This window comes from Peromyscus leucopus, chromosome 5, assembly GCF_004664715.2.
Source record: "Peromyscus leucopus breed LL Stock chromosome 5, UCI_PerLeu_2.1, whole genome shotgun sequence".
Taxonomy (NCBI): Eukaryota; Metazoa; Chordata; class Mammalia; order Rodentia; family Cricetidae; genus Peromyscus; species Peromyscus leucopus.
In genome coordinates, this window is record NC_051067.1 from 122,561,430 (window position 1) to 122,575,153 (window position 13,724).

Sequence of the window (13,724 nt, forward strand, 5' to 3'; positions counted from 1 at the left end):
GCTCCTGGCGGTATTTGTGGAGGTATTAGTGGGAGGCCTTATCGGTAAGGGGGCTAATGCCAGCCTCTTAGTGGGCTGATGGTCTTTTGCAGTCTGGGGTGCCTCTTAGCTCTTCTGGCCCATTTCCTCAATTGCCCTTAACGGTTTGGGAGTCAACCATACCTAATTTCCCAGATTCTGACCTCTGGATACTTGCCCCCAGTAGGTGCCAAATGCCCTGAGACACATGATACTAAGCTTGGTGGAACCTGCCCCGGAGCTTCTGAGGAGGCAGGCAGCCTCTTCACACGAAGTGGGATGCTGCCTGCTCCCTGTATTGCTGGGAACATGGAGATCCAGTGTTTCCATCTCCTAGCCTAGGAACCCGCCCGCAGTGGCAGATAAATCCGCACACCCGGGTTCTGCACGCGTCTCTCGGTGGTCTGTCCGGTCCTCCATTTGAGTGGCAGAGCCGGGTGGGGTCCGAGGGCCACTGCCTGGCCGAAAGTGCCCAGCCCACCGCGCACAGTAAGTGCTCAATGAAAACGACTTTTATGGTCACGGCTAGGGGCGCGCGCTCCTAGAGCTCTGTGGTCCTCAGCGCCTCCTCCCGCCCGAAGGCAGCAAGGCGGGGCGGGGCCGGGGCGGCGCAGCCCAATCAGCGCCGCCTGTGGGCTCGGGGGCGTGGCCCAAGCAGCTCCCAGCTACTACTAGGGGCAGCGCGCCTAATCCCGGACTCACTCGCAGCGTCTAGCATCCGCAGGGTCCCAGCGCTGCAATCTGCTCGCTCAGCTCTGCCTAGGTTGGGGCCAGAGTCCTGCGCAGGTGAGAGGGACTCGGTCCCGCTGCTCTTTTATTTGTATGAGAACAGGTCTCTCCGCGAGCCCAGGCTGTCATCGAACCCTCCGCGGCGATGTACCCTCTTTCTGTCTTTTGCGATGCTCTTTCTCTGACTAGGGCAGATGGGGTGCTTCAGGGTTGCATGTCGGCGGCGCTCTGCCGAGCCCCTACCTGCAGAGTCCTTTTCAGATGAACGAACTGAGGCTCAGCCACGAAGCCTTTTGGCTGGGACTGACTGACTCACAGTTAGGAAGGCTGAAGAGCCAGGATCCCCAGCCTGGCTGCAGGCAGCTCAGAGCTCTTTTGCCCTCCCAATGCTATTTGCCATCATTTGGGGACGCAGTGTGTTGTCAGAAGGCATCGATGGCTGGTTGCATTAGAGGGATGTTTCATGCTGTATGGATAGAATCCCGGGGATCACAGGGGCAAGTTCCTTTTGTCCCAAGTTATAGAGCCACACCCCTTTACAGTTTCATTGGCAACAGGCTTGCAGTGAGGAGGTCTTCTCTCCCTATTTTAGTTAAAAGTACTGAGGGTCAGAGAGGTAAAGTGAGCTGTCCCAGCATAGACAGGACTGGAACCCGCTTCTGACTGCCTCCAAAGCTTTGCATGGATGTGCCCAGGTATAACGTAGTCTGGCCTCCAAATCAAATTAATCCTGCTTCTCAGTTTCTTGACTGTTGGGATTACAGGCAGTTATTCTAGAGAATATTTTAGGGAACATATTACAGGTTTTTTTTTTTTTTTTTGCTAGAGTGGGCATCTTGAATAATTCCTCCTGTCAGGAGAACTGGAAAGGAACTTAGGAGGTTGGCTGCCCCAGATGAGGCAAGCCAAAGCCAGCTCCTTATGGGGTATAGACTCAGGGCCAGATGCTTGCTCCTGCAGTCCAATTTGAACTGGCCATCTTTCCAGGGAAAGGTGAGTTGCTAGGGTGACTAAGACTGTGCGAGACGCTGTCTGGATGCCTGGCTCTTCTGGAGCCAGGAGCAGGTTCTGAATGTTCACCGTTAGCCCTGGACTCCTTGCCCTGGTGAAGTAGGGTAGGCCTGCCTTCTCCAAATAATCCCACACTGCGCACATCAGGTCTGGAGTCTGACAGCCTTGTAGAACAAGAATGGGCCATATCGCCTGCACCACACAGACCGAGGCCTGTGCTAGGGATGTGTAGCACGTGTCTGATAGTCTACCACCGTCTCCCACCCCAGGAGGAGTAGCAGGTGTGGGCTATATTGCCTGTGCTGGGGGCTGTACCTGGGGACCGTGCCTGGGGACCTCGGTCAGTGCTAGCTCAGAGTCCTGGTCAGTGCTAGCTCAGAGTCCTGGTCAGTGCTAGCTCAGAGTCCTGCCTCCGGGAGAGAGGTGGAATGTGGCTCATGATATTACCACCCTGGCTGGGCCTGGGTCTAGACCTGAACACTCAGGACTTAGAAGTCCTGCCTTTTTAAAGACAGCTCTCTGTCCACTGCTGCCTCTGCTTCTCGACCTGACCTTCAAGGGGGGCTTTATCTCAGGGGTCAAGGAATAACAGGCAGAGAGGAGAAACGAAGAGGGAGGTTCCGATTCTTACAGGGAAGTGACAGTTACGCTAAGGTCGGCACCTGACACTTCTCTGAGACAAGTGGTGACCAGCTATGTCCAGGGCTTTCTTGAATAATAATATCTCAGACGGCTCGGTGAGCGGGCATGCTCCAGTCACGGAAGCGTAAAGAGCACACATGTGCAGAACATGAAACAGCTGGGCCTAGGGAGCGCTGTTTCCCTAGCTGACACCCCACCAGGTTCAAAGGACAAACGTTGCTTTACCAAGTGACAAATGTGACTGTCACAGCAGAATGTGCCACAAGGCTTCTCTCAGGCCATAAGGGTGCCTTTAGCATCTCCAGGCACCTGGGCCCAGGTAGGTGGGGTTGGGGTGGGGGGTAGGGCAGGAAGGGGCTGTACTGACAGGGTGTGGTCAGTGTGCCCAAAGCCTTGCCTTGGTGGCCTGGGTCCATGGTGCTCCCAGATCCTGGCTGCTCTGCTGCAGAGGGGCGGAGTTGATCTGCAGGAGTTGGGGGCCCTAGGTGGACGAAGGGGAGTGTGAGGCCCTTCAAAGCTCCCACAGGGCACCCTTCTTGCATGGACTACACTGGGAGTGTCTGCAGGCAGGACCCTGGTGCTGACCTGGGCCTTGTGGGAGCTGGCGCCGGGCTCTTCTCTGTCACCAGAGTAATTTGTGCGTAGGGGAGGTGCCTCTGTGTCTGCTACTCTGGGAACTGGAAGCTTAAAAAAAATTTTTTTTTTTTTTTTTAAATTCACTGCATTTGATGAGTCCCAGATGTGCAGATCCCGCGTCAGTCAAAAGGGTTGATGGCTCTTCAGGAGGGGAGGCCGCAGGGCAGCCAGGAGGCCACCATTTCACTTCATGGAGAGTTCCTTCAGCTAGGGGACGGAGCACACCTTATGATGTCCCCAACAGAGCACCCCGCGCCAGAGCAGGCCCGGGGCAGTCACATGACTAGGTGCTGAGTCCAGGGTGTTCAGAACCAGTCATGTTTGTTTTTTGTTTTGTTTTGTTTTCTTGAAAAACTATAAAGTACACATACACATAACATTTATTTAAAAATCATCTTTATTGAGCGTGTGTGCATGTGTGTAGGTAGGCATGTACATGCTAGGGTGCGTGTGTAGACGCCAGAGGATGACTCATAGGCACATCGTTCCTTTCATCACTGTCGATCCAAGCAAGTGGTGGAATTTAGGTTTCCGGGCTTGGCCACGAGCACCTTCACACATGACGTCACCTCACTGCCCCCAAATGCACTACTTTAAAAAAACGTGCTTATGTAGTTCTTTTTGTGTGCATGTGTGTGTCTGCACGCGTGCTTGTGCACGTGATTGTATTGCCCAAGGGGGGCCGAGAGGCATCAGACCCCGCAGAACTGGAGTTACAGATGGTTGTGCATCATCCCGTGAGGGTGCTGGGAACCACACCTGGGTCCTCTACCAGAACACTAAGTGCTCTTTCTTAACTGCTGAGCCAGCTCTCCAGCCCTCCAAAAAAATCGACCGTATTGAAGTGCACAGTTGAGGGCAGTTAGTGTATTGGCAATGTTGTATGGCCAGTGCCACGATCTCATTCCAGAACATTCTCCTCCTCCTGTGTCCATGGGCAGTTGTGCCTCAGGCTTCTCCTCCAGAACTCATTGCTGCTCATCTCTACAGCATTTTCTTTCTTTTTGGTTTTGAAATGGGTCTCACTGTGTAGCCCTGGCTGGCCTGGAACTCACAATATAGCCCAGGCTGGTCCATCTTCTTATTGCTTGGATTGTAAGTGTGCCACCACCACGGCTCATTTTTGTAGTGGGGTTGGAACAAGGCACACAAGGCCAGAGCGCTGCTGGTGAGCCATACCCCCCGCCCCTTACTGGGGGATTCTAGGCAGGTATCTGCTCTACCTCTGGGTCGTAAATCCCATCCTTTGTAGAGCACATTTTTCTTCTCACACTTCTACAAATGCCCTGCTCAGTGCTTTGGGAACGCTGCGTATATGGTTCTGTGGCTGCGTACGCTGAGGAGACAGCAGGTCACGTGGTCATTGGATGTCTAACCGTGAGAAAGCTGGTTCCTTCATACTCTGTGAGGAAGCATCATCAGCTTGGCTGCTCTCACCCAGATGACAGTGAGCTCTTCCGTGGTGGGTACAGACAGACAGACACTGTTGCCTGGAGTTTTGTGGCAGGGCTGACGTCTTGTCCTGAGTCACAGCAACCCACTGAGACTCCTGTCTCAGACATTGCCCTGGGGGAGCCCTGCTCTGTTCCCCACCCCCAGATTGCAACTGTGGTATTTTCGGGCAGACACCCCCCTTTCCAGGCCATGGGGACATGGTGATCTAGCCAGAGGGAGGTTTGCTTGGCCTCCAGTGCTGTGTCAGCTTAGGAAAAACCCACAAAATTGGGGGGAAAGGCCTAATGAGGGATTTTGCAACTTCTGGACCATCATAAAAAAAAATTACAAACTATGAAAGCCCGAATTTTCAATTCAGTTTCTGGAATGTGTCATGTTTTGATGCTGAATGGCAACATTCCAGAAGAAAAGGCAGCCACGCTTCCATTTTGCTTGGAGGCCAGAGATCCCATTAGCTAACCCTGTCCCAAAATTCTTTCAGGCAGGAAGAGTTCCACTCGCTCTCGAGGACTGGGGGCTGGCATCAAGCCTGTGTCTTCTGACCCTTCGTGGAGTGGGCCCCGGCCACCAGTCCAAAGAGACCATGCATGTTGCAGGGAAAAGGGAAAGGGAGCTGAGGGGAGCCACTGACTGCACCAGGCAGAGCACCATACAGGGCCACAGGCCTGGGATGGGAATGGTCACTGTGAAGGATCAGCTCAGGGTAACAGTGTCTCTCTTGCCATCATGGCTTGTACCACTGAGCAACCCCTGCCTAGGAGCAAGGCATGAAGGAAATGGAGGCGTTTGCCCTGGGATATAGCTTTTTCTAGACTAAGTTGTATTGCCAAAGGAAGGGTACCCCAGGGACTCTGGGAATATGAGAACTACTCATGGGGTTTTCTGGAGCTCTGTGCTTACAGGCAGAGGCGTGGGGTGCACGGTAAAAGCATCGGGTGGGGCTATCTGTGCATCACATCATGCCATGCCCTGACCTCCTTTGCCAACAAAGAGCAAGCCCTCTGCCGCTGACCTCCGGCCTGTGCTGTGCCCCGCTGACCTGTGGCCATTGTATGTTTGCTCTGGTCTGATTTTTTCCCCAATGACTCCTCCTAGCAGACGTCACCAGAGTCGTCAGGAGTGGCAGGGATAGGAAATGACTTGAAAATAGGAATTTCTTGACACACTCAAAGCAATCCTTCCCACACGAAATATGAAGTATGTTCTAGGATCAGGCAGGTGACAAGAAGGTGAGGCAAACTCTGGAAGTGTTGGGGTCTGGGAAATGTTGGTTAAGGTAGGGGAAGGTAAACTGGTGATGTGACTGAGTTGGCAGAGCGCGTGCCTAGAATGCACGGTGCCCTGGGTTACTTTCCCAGCACCCCACAAACAGAGCATGGTGGCACACACCTCTAATCCTAGTGCTACAGATAGAGGCAGGAGGATTAGCAATTCAAGGTCATCCCTCAGCTACATAATGAGTTTGAGGCTAGCCTGGGCTATGTGAAGGGCCTGTCCCAAGTAAATAAATAACAGAGCAAAACTAAAGGCAGGGAAGGCAGAGACAGGTGGACTTTGTTTTTTTGTTTTTGTTTTTCAAGACAGGGTTTCCCCGTGTAGTTTGGTGCCTATCCTGGATCTCTCTCTGTAGACCAGGCTGGCCTCGAACTCACAGAGATCCACCTGGGATCTGCCTCCCGAGTGCTGGGATTAAAGGTATACACCACCGCCACCAGGCGACAGGTGGGCTCTTTAGAGCAGTGATTCCCTAAGTGGGGTCCCCAGACCAGCAGCAACCCTTGTGACCTCAGTAGAAGCATAGGTGACCAGGTCTCAGCCCAGACCCGAACCAGGGAGTGCAGCTGCTGTCTATCTGTTCTTTGTCTTTGAAACAGATATTACTATGTAGCCCAGGCTGGCCTTGAATCTGCTAATCCTTCTGCCTCCGGAGGAGATTGGTTGCTGAAACATTCTTGTAACCCCAAGCCAAGGAGCAGGGTGTTTGGGGCTAGAGTTCCCCTTAACAGTACTGCACGTGGGAGCCTGGTTTAGTAGCAACCAATAAGCCCAAACCAAAACCTTTCTTGGGAAGCCTGCCCCGCCTGGTGGCGGGCGCATCAAGCGCAGGGTTGATTCCAGATGCTCGGGAGCTCCAACCAGTGTCACAAGGATCTTGGCGTCTTCCAGAGCATGTGGAGTGGCTCTGAGTGACAGGGACCTTGCTGGGTGCATCTGCTTACCTGCTCTGGAGCCAGTCCCGCACCGACCCACAGCTGCTCCAGCTGCAGGGCTGTGGAGACAGCCCAGTCGGCAAAGTGCTTGCTGCACAAGGTCGAAGACCCGAGTTCAATCCCTAGAACCCATGTAAAAATGCTGGGTGTGGTGGTGTGTGTCTGTGATCTGAGCTCTGTGGCTTGCTGGCCAGCTAGCCTAGCTGAATCTGCAAGTCACAGGCCAGTGAGAAGCTTTGTTTCAAAAATGTAAATCAACAAATAAGGTATATGACTCCTGAAGAGCATTCACACACACACACACACACACACACACACACACACACACACACACACACACACACAATTTCAGGCGTATCTGTAACAAGTAGCATCGTTATCACACACACACACACAGCTTCCACACACATCCTGGCTGTCCTCCTCCATGGCTGAACACACTATTTATTCCCAGGACCTTGGCAGCCTGGCTAGCACCAAGAGATATTTTCATCGGGGCCTTGGCAATGTGGGACAAAGTGCCCTGCCAGCTAGGAGATGAACCCAGCCCTGTCTGGGTGAGGTTCTATGCTGCCTGGCGGGCCCTTATCTGGACTCCTTCCTCTCCGTTTACTTTTCAGGGCTGTCGGGGCCAGTCTCAGCCTAGAGACTCTTGAGGGGCCAGTCTGGGGTGGGTGCAGTTCTTTCCTGTGTGCTGGTGAGGTTCTTGAGTGGCCATTCATGCCTCTCGTAATTCATCCTTCAAACAGTCTGAGCAAACCTAAACAAACTCGGCTTTCACTGCAGCTCAGCATCTCAGAGGCCGTGGACCATCACTCATCTGCTGTCAGGTAAATCTCCTCCCAGAGAGGCCACAGAGCTCAGCCAGCCTGCGGAGTCTCTCAGGCCCTCCTGGCACCCCCACCCCCAGGGGAACCGTTTCCAGACTTCTAATGGCGCAGGCTGGGTTTGAACTTCCCATGAAGGAACCGTGTGTGTTTAATCCTCAGAGTCTGGCTGGCTTGGTGCCACACGCAAAGGTGAGACTCTGCCGGTCTGCTGCGCAGGGACAGGCTTTCAGAGTTGAGCCAGACCTCACCCAGCACTTCCGTCCGGCAGAGGCTCCTCTCTGCATTAGGCAGAAAGCAGGACTCCCCATAGTGGCCTTCAGAGCTCCTGGCTGCCTGACCCTGGCTGCCTATGACCCCGCCTTTTTTCTCTGCTTGACTTTGGGACGTGCAGGTGGCATCACCTCCACATCTTCATCCTTCATCCACACCAACTGCAGGGACCACTGCTCTACCTCTTCAGGCCCTTTCCAGCCTAGCTCTGGCACGCGTTGGCTATGTGTTACTTCCCTTCCTGGACAGGATCCCAGGACTTCCTGGGATCTGTGGAGCCCTACAGAGGAGACTCCGTGTCCAGGCTCTTGCTCCGCCTTGCTGAAGTTGTCCCACCCTTCTATGGGCATTGCAGAAAGGCCTCCTGGGATCAAAATTCACCCAGAAGGAACACAGGAAGAGATGTGGTGGCCGCTGGCCAGATAGGCATTGATTCCTTTGCACCCATCCTGGCCCAGCCTTGCCGTATCTCTGAGGAATAGAGGCATGGAAAGGTGGTGGCCCTCTGGGCAGCCCTCAGCTCTGGCAGAGGGTAGGATCTGAACCCAGGCCTGACTCAGTCATGTTTCCTGTACTGCTCATGACTCTGGCACCAATCATTTCCTTTTCCATGGAGGTGGAGGGCTCCCTTTCTTTATCCAGTGTTTGATATGAAGTGTTGCCAGGGAAACCTTCACACATCAGCAGAAGTCAGACCTAGGAGTTATGCGTGGGTTATTTTAAGAATATCTTAATTTATTATCTAGGCACTTAATTTGGCTTTAAGAAAAAAAAAATTTTACTATCTTGGCCTGCATGGAACATGCTTGGTTTTAGCACAAAGTGGTTTAAACATTTGTTGACTGAGTATTATTTATGTCCAGAATTAGTCCAGCATAATATTTTAGGCCTTGAATCCCAATTACTGGACAGACTGAGGTAGGAGGATCACAAGTTCAAGGGCAGCCTAGGCATCTTATAGAGACCCTCATTCAAAATAAAAAGGGGAAAGAAGGCCAGAGATGTAGTTCTATGGTAGGGCGAGCAATTGACTGCCATGAGAGAAGCCTTGACCTTGATTCCCAGCACCCACACACACTCCATCAAATTGGCTCAGCATATTGTGTTTATTATGCATCTGAATTTGATCCACGAGTCCCCCAAGGACCGTGTCTCTTGCTGGGGGAACAGAGGACACAAGATCCTGTGAGGATGAGTGCACTGCTGGCCAGCACCTGGGTGTGGGGAGCTTGGGTGCTGTGGGATGGCCAGCAGGGACAGAGCCAACCTGTCATCTCCCTCGGGTCCGACCTTGATCCTGTCAAAAAGCAGACAGGATCCAGTGAGGAGGGGAGACGCCGCCGCAGCCTGCTGTCTGCCGCTCACCCAGGCATCTGTAACGGGACGGGACGTTCTCTGCCTAGCCCTGGGATCACTGCTTGGAAGTGGGGGTGAGGGTGTCCCCCTCCCAGCACACTTCATTCCCAGGATTTCTGGGTGGTTTGTGGGTAGGACCGCGAGCCGTCCTTGGCTTCTTACTCAGATGAAAGCTCTCTCTTTGTTAAATTAAGGAGGAGCAGAGCCAGGGAAGGCCAGCTTTGTGGGGTCAGTGGCCGTCCGGTGGGCAGGGCTCTGGGCTGAGGCATCACACGATGTCGGGCAGTGGGGCAGAGTCGTTGCCTGGGTGAGAAGGACAGATGGGAGGCTGGAGTGTAAGGAGTGTATTGGCCCTGCCCCCAGGCCTCTCCGTGACTGGAGCCAGCCTGTTTACTATGCTTGTTTACTGTCCTTTAGTTTCCTCCTCTGTGAAATGGGCTCATAAAATCAGTGACCTTGTCCATTGTGGAGATGATGACACACGAGGTTCCAGGAAGCTTACACTGCTGGGCCACCCCCACTCGTCACACTATGGCCAGGTCATCACCGTGGATGGGGACTCACTAGCCTTTGGTGGGCCAGGGCTGACACATCAGCTTGGGGGTGCTGACAGCTCAATTTTCTGATGGGTCACCGACCAGATAACAGAACCTCTGTTAAGGCTAATTCATACAGACTTGAAAAAAGGAAGTCCCATTTGAACCAAAGGCATCAGAGTCTTAAGGCTGAGACCTTTAGGGCTGCATCTCGCTCTGTCTATGCCCCGAGGTGGCGGATGGATGGCCAGCGGGCAATTACGGTGGTTTTTCCTAAAGACACGGTCTTCAGTGACTTAACGTGGGTTGGGGGCTCGAAATTGGCCACAGTGGGACGCGTACACCAAAGGGATGAGTGAGCGCCACAGCACAGGCTGTTTCCTTGAGTTTCCAACACATAAGCAGCCCACTGTGGATTGCTAGAGGGAGAGGTGTGTATCGCCAACCCAGTGGGGTGGCGGGCAGCTCCCAGACAGACAGGCCGTGAGCGGAAGAGAGGGGCCTTCAGAAGGATGATGAGCTTCATATCCATGCACAGTTGTCGGGGTGGTTCCCAGCCATAGGGTTGACATTGAGGCCCCCTCCCTTCCCCCAGCCTGACGTCCTGGGACCTTCTTCCCCAGAAAGTCAAGTAGCCCAGGCCATCCTGAGCTAACAGCTGAGTCAAGTGTCCTGAGGCTTCATTTCTCCCAAGTGTGAGATGTCTAACATGTTAAGGTTCTATTTGGCTAAGGCAAAGGTTAGACCTTGAAATAACAATTTCGGGGGAGACCTGCCCTCCCCTTAGCTCCATGCCCTTGGTCACAACCCCCCTCTTTTGTTTGTTTGTTTGAGAATGGGTCTCATGTAGCTCAGGCTAGTCTCAAACTCACTATGTGGCCAAGGATGGCCTTGAACTTCTGATCTTCCCGCCTCTACCAGAGTGTGGAGGTGGAACCAAGGGCTGGGCACCCTACCAACTGAGCTGAGTCCCCAGCCCAAGCCATTGAACGCCTCCTGAAATGTCGTTTCCAGCAGGACTAACTCATTATTTTTATCACTCAAAACCGTGGGGCTTAGAGTACTCCCCCCCATATATGTAGCTGCATCCCAGAGAAGCTGAATGCTCTGTCTGAGGCCGCACAGCTGGTGAGGGGCATCGAACCCAGGTTCTGTTTCCCTGAAAGCCAGGATGCAGCCAACAGAGAGGCCGCCATGGACCACAGTCCTTATATGGCTCCTCTGATCCAGAACAGAGGAGGCATGCCCTTCCCCGTTCATTCCATAAATATTTATCGAGCAGAGTTGTGTCAGACAGACCCTGGGACTCAGGGGTGAGCAGGCTGACAGATCTGCCGAGTGATTAATTCCCACAAGGCTTTCCAGGAAGGGGAGCCCATGGTGAGCAGAGGTTCACTGGCGGACTTGGCAGCGGGCACTCTGGGGTCAGGGGCTGGGCTGTAGGAACAGCGTGTGCAGAGGCTGGGCCAGCAGCCGGTGTCTTAGCTCTGACATCTTCTTGGCAGGCTTCCCCAAACACAGAGCAGCTGGGCCACATGATGCAACCACCTTCCCTGTTGGCCCCTCATTGCTGGACCAGGGGCTTTGCTAGCTTTAAAACAAAACTGCTTTTAGACCTCTAAATGACATCAAGTGCCATCCGGGACTGGTGGGGTCACTGGAGAGCTAACAGGAGAGCAGCTGCGTTGTCCTCAAGCCTTCAGAAAGCTGGGTGTCCAGTCTCGGTCCTCCCTCCAACTCAGCTTTGTCTGCTGTAAAATGGGGCTGCAGATCTTCTGTCCACGGTCATGTCCCGATGCACGCCGCAGCCCTGGGAATGTTGGCACTCCAGGAGAGCTGCTTTCACAATCTGCATCTCGCCATTGACCCTGGGATCCGAGAGCACCGTCCAAGCGTCCTGTAACCCTCTTGCCTTGTTCTTGTGGGAACTGGATGCTTAGCTACCTGGGGTCTCCTGAGTTCTGTTCTGTAACTCTAGCCAAAGAGAACAAGATCTTGCAGGGACCCTCTTGGCTGTGTGGCTCCAAGTTGGTGAGCGATGGAGTGTCAGAAGGTTGGTAGGGGGGAGGCTCCCTAGAAATGGTGTTGAGAATTAGAGGGGTAGCTCGGTGTGCAAATAAATTCCTGTGCAAGTGTCAGGACCCGGGTTCAGATCGCTAGAACGGCTGTAAAATTCAGGCAGGTGCGGCAGCCCCCTGTAATACCAGCACGCAGGAGATAAGAGGCAGAATCCCTGGAGCAAGCGGGCTACACTGACCAGACGAAACAGTGAGAGACCGCCTCAATATATATAAGGTGCAGAGTGACGGAGGAAGACACCTGACGTCCACCTTTGCACAGGTGTACATGCAAATGTGTGGGGACATACGTATTCACCCATGCACATCGCAGGCAGAAGAGAAGTGAGGGAGCTGAATTTGGCGAGGCCAAGTAGAAGCAGGTGAGAGTAGGAGTGTGAGCCTTATCCCAGAAACTGGGGGAGCTGGGGCCCGGCCCCCCACTGTGACCAGCTGAAGGACTGAGGAAAACGCAGATGTGGCTGCAGCTGGAGAGGGTAGCTCACACCAAGTGTCAAGGACACAGCACCCATGGTACTGTGCATGCGTTTGCCAAGGAGGGGCATGTCCTGGGTGAGTACCCCAGAGGCTTTGTTCATCTCCCTGGGGTGACACATTAGCGAGTCCTCCTCTACAGAGTCACCGCTTGACCAGCCTCCCAGCATCCTTCCCGGGAGGCAGTACAGAGTCCCAGCACCCCAGAGCCAGGCCGTGTTGCTCTGGATGTCCCTGTCCTTGAGTGTGGTACATTGGTGTGCTCCAGTCCAAGGGGGGTCCTTCTGGAGAGCATCATGAAAGGGGGTGAGCACCCCCTTAGCCTCAGCTCTTGTCTCTCTGGCTGTCCAAGGTTGGGCAGCCATCTTAACTCAAGCTCTGTCCCATTTGTAGCACGGGAACCATAGGACCGCAGCTCTGGGTAATGTGGAGCCAAGGCAGCAAGGTGCTCCCATGGGAACTTAGAGAAGGGCAGGATCCCTTCTAGAAGCCACCAAGACTCCGTGTCAGGATCAGCTCAGTCGTTGCTAAGCTCTGGGCATGTAGGACAGCACGTATGCCTCCTTCACAAAAGGTTTTTGGGCCAGTGGGATGACTTGGTAAATGGGTAAAGGTGCTTGCCTCCAAGCCCTATGTGTGTATGGATCTGTGCCTGTGTATGTGTATCTGTGCCTGTGTATGTATACATGTGTTTATGAGTATATGTCTCTCTGGGTGTATATATATGTGTGTGTGTATGTACGTGTATGTATGTTTGTGTGTCTGTGTGTGTCTCTTTCTCTGTGTGTACATGTGTGCGTATGTGTGTTTGTCTTTCTGTTTACCCTTTTCCAGCTCTAGGAGTGGAAGGCAGCCAGTGGCCCAGACCCATGTTTCAGAAGTACGTACGGCACCACTAGCGCCATCTTCTACCGGGTGTTTTTAAGCTTACCGCCAGGCTCTATTTATTAAGACCAAAGCAGAGCCCTGGTCGGCTCCTTCCACCTGCTGTATGACTCCCCTCCTCATTTTCCCTTCCCATCCCCAGCAGATTTACCATTCCCCTGCTGATCGCACTCGGATTGCGTCTGCTTTGGTTAGGCCTAGGTTTTCATCTGGCTGATCGTAGTCTCCCATGACAGTTGATGCTTTGGGCCTTGGGGCCCCGCCCTTCTCGCTCCTGAAGCACCCAGTAACACAGGTAGGGCGTTGCCATGATCCCAGGGTGGACAGGCAGTGACATGCCTTGGTGTGTCACTTTGACCTGACTCTGCAGCTGGAGCTGTGCCTAGATAGTGGTGTGATCGACCTGAGGGAGTTTGGGCGCCGAGAGCGTTCTACGTTCTTGGTGTGCTTTGTGGCTGGGCCATTGCACACAGTGGGCATTCCATGGTCCCCTGGGCTCTGGCCCGAGGCCACCTCCCTTGGAGCAGGGCAGGCAGGGCTTGACTCTGGCATACCACAGAGCAGCTGACCCTGCCTCTCTCTCTGTGTGCTGCG

The 13,724-nt window shown here is 53.7% G+C and overlaps 1 protein-coding gene across 1 annotated transcript in view; it reads left to right on the top strand.

Moving 5' to 3' along the window:
- The first annotated feature begins 696 nt into the window (after positions 1–696).
- Crispld2 (cysteine rich secretory protein LCCL domain containing 2) overlaps positions 697–13,724 on the top strand; it is a 56,892-nt gene continuing 43,864 nt past the window's right edge. The window contains exon 1 of the mRNA XM_028880787.2: positions 697–804. The gene's annotated coding sequence lies outside the window, so the exon portion shown is untranslated. The remainder of the gene's footprint in view (positions 805–13,724) is intronic.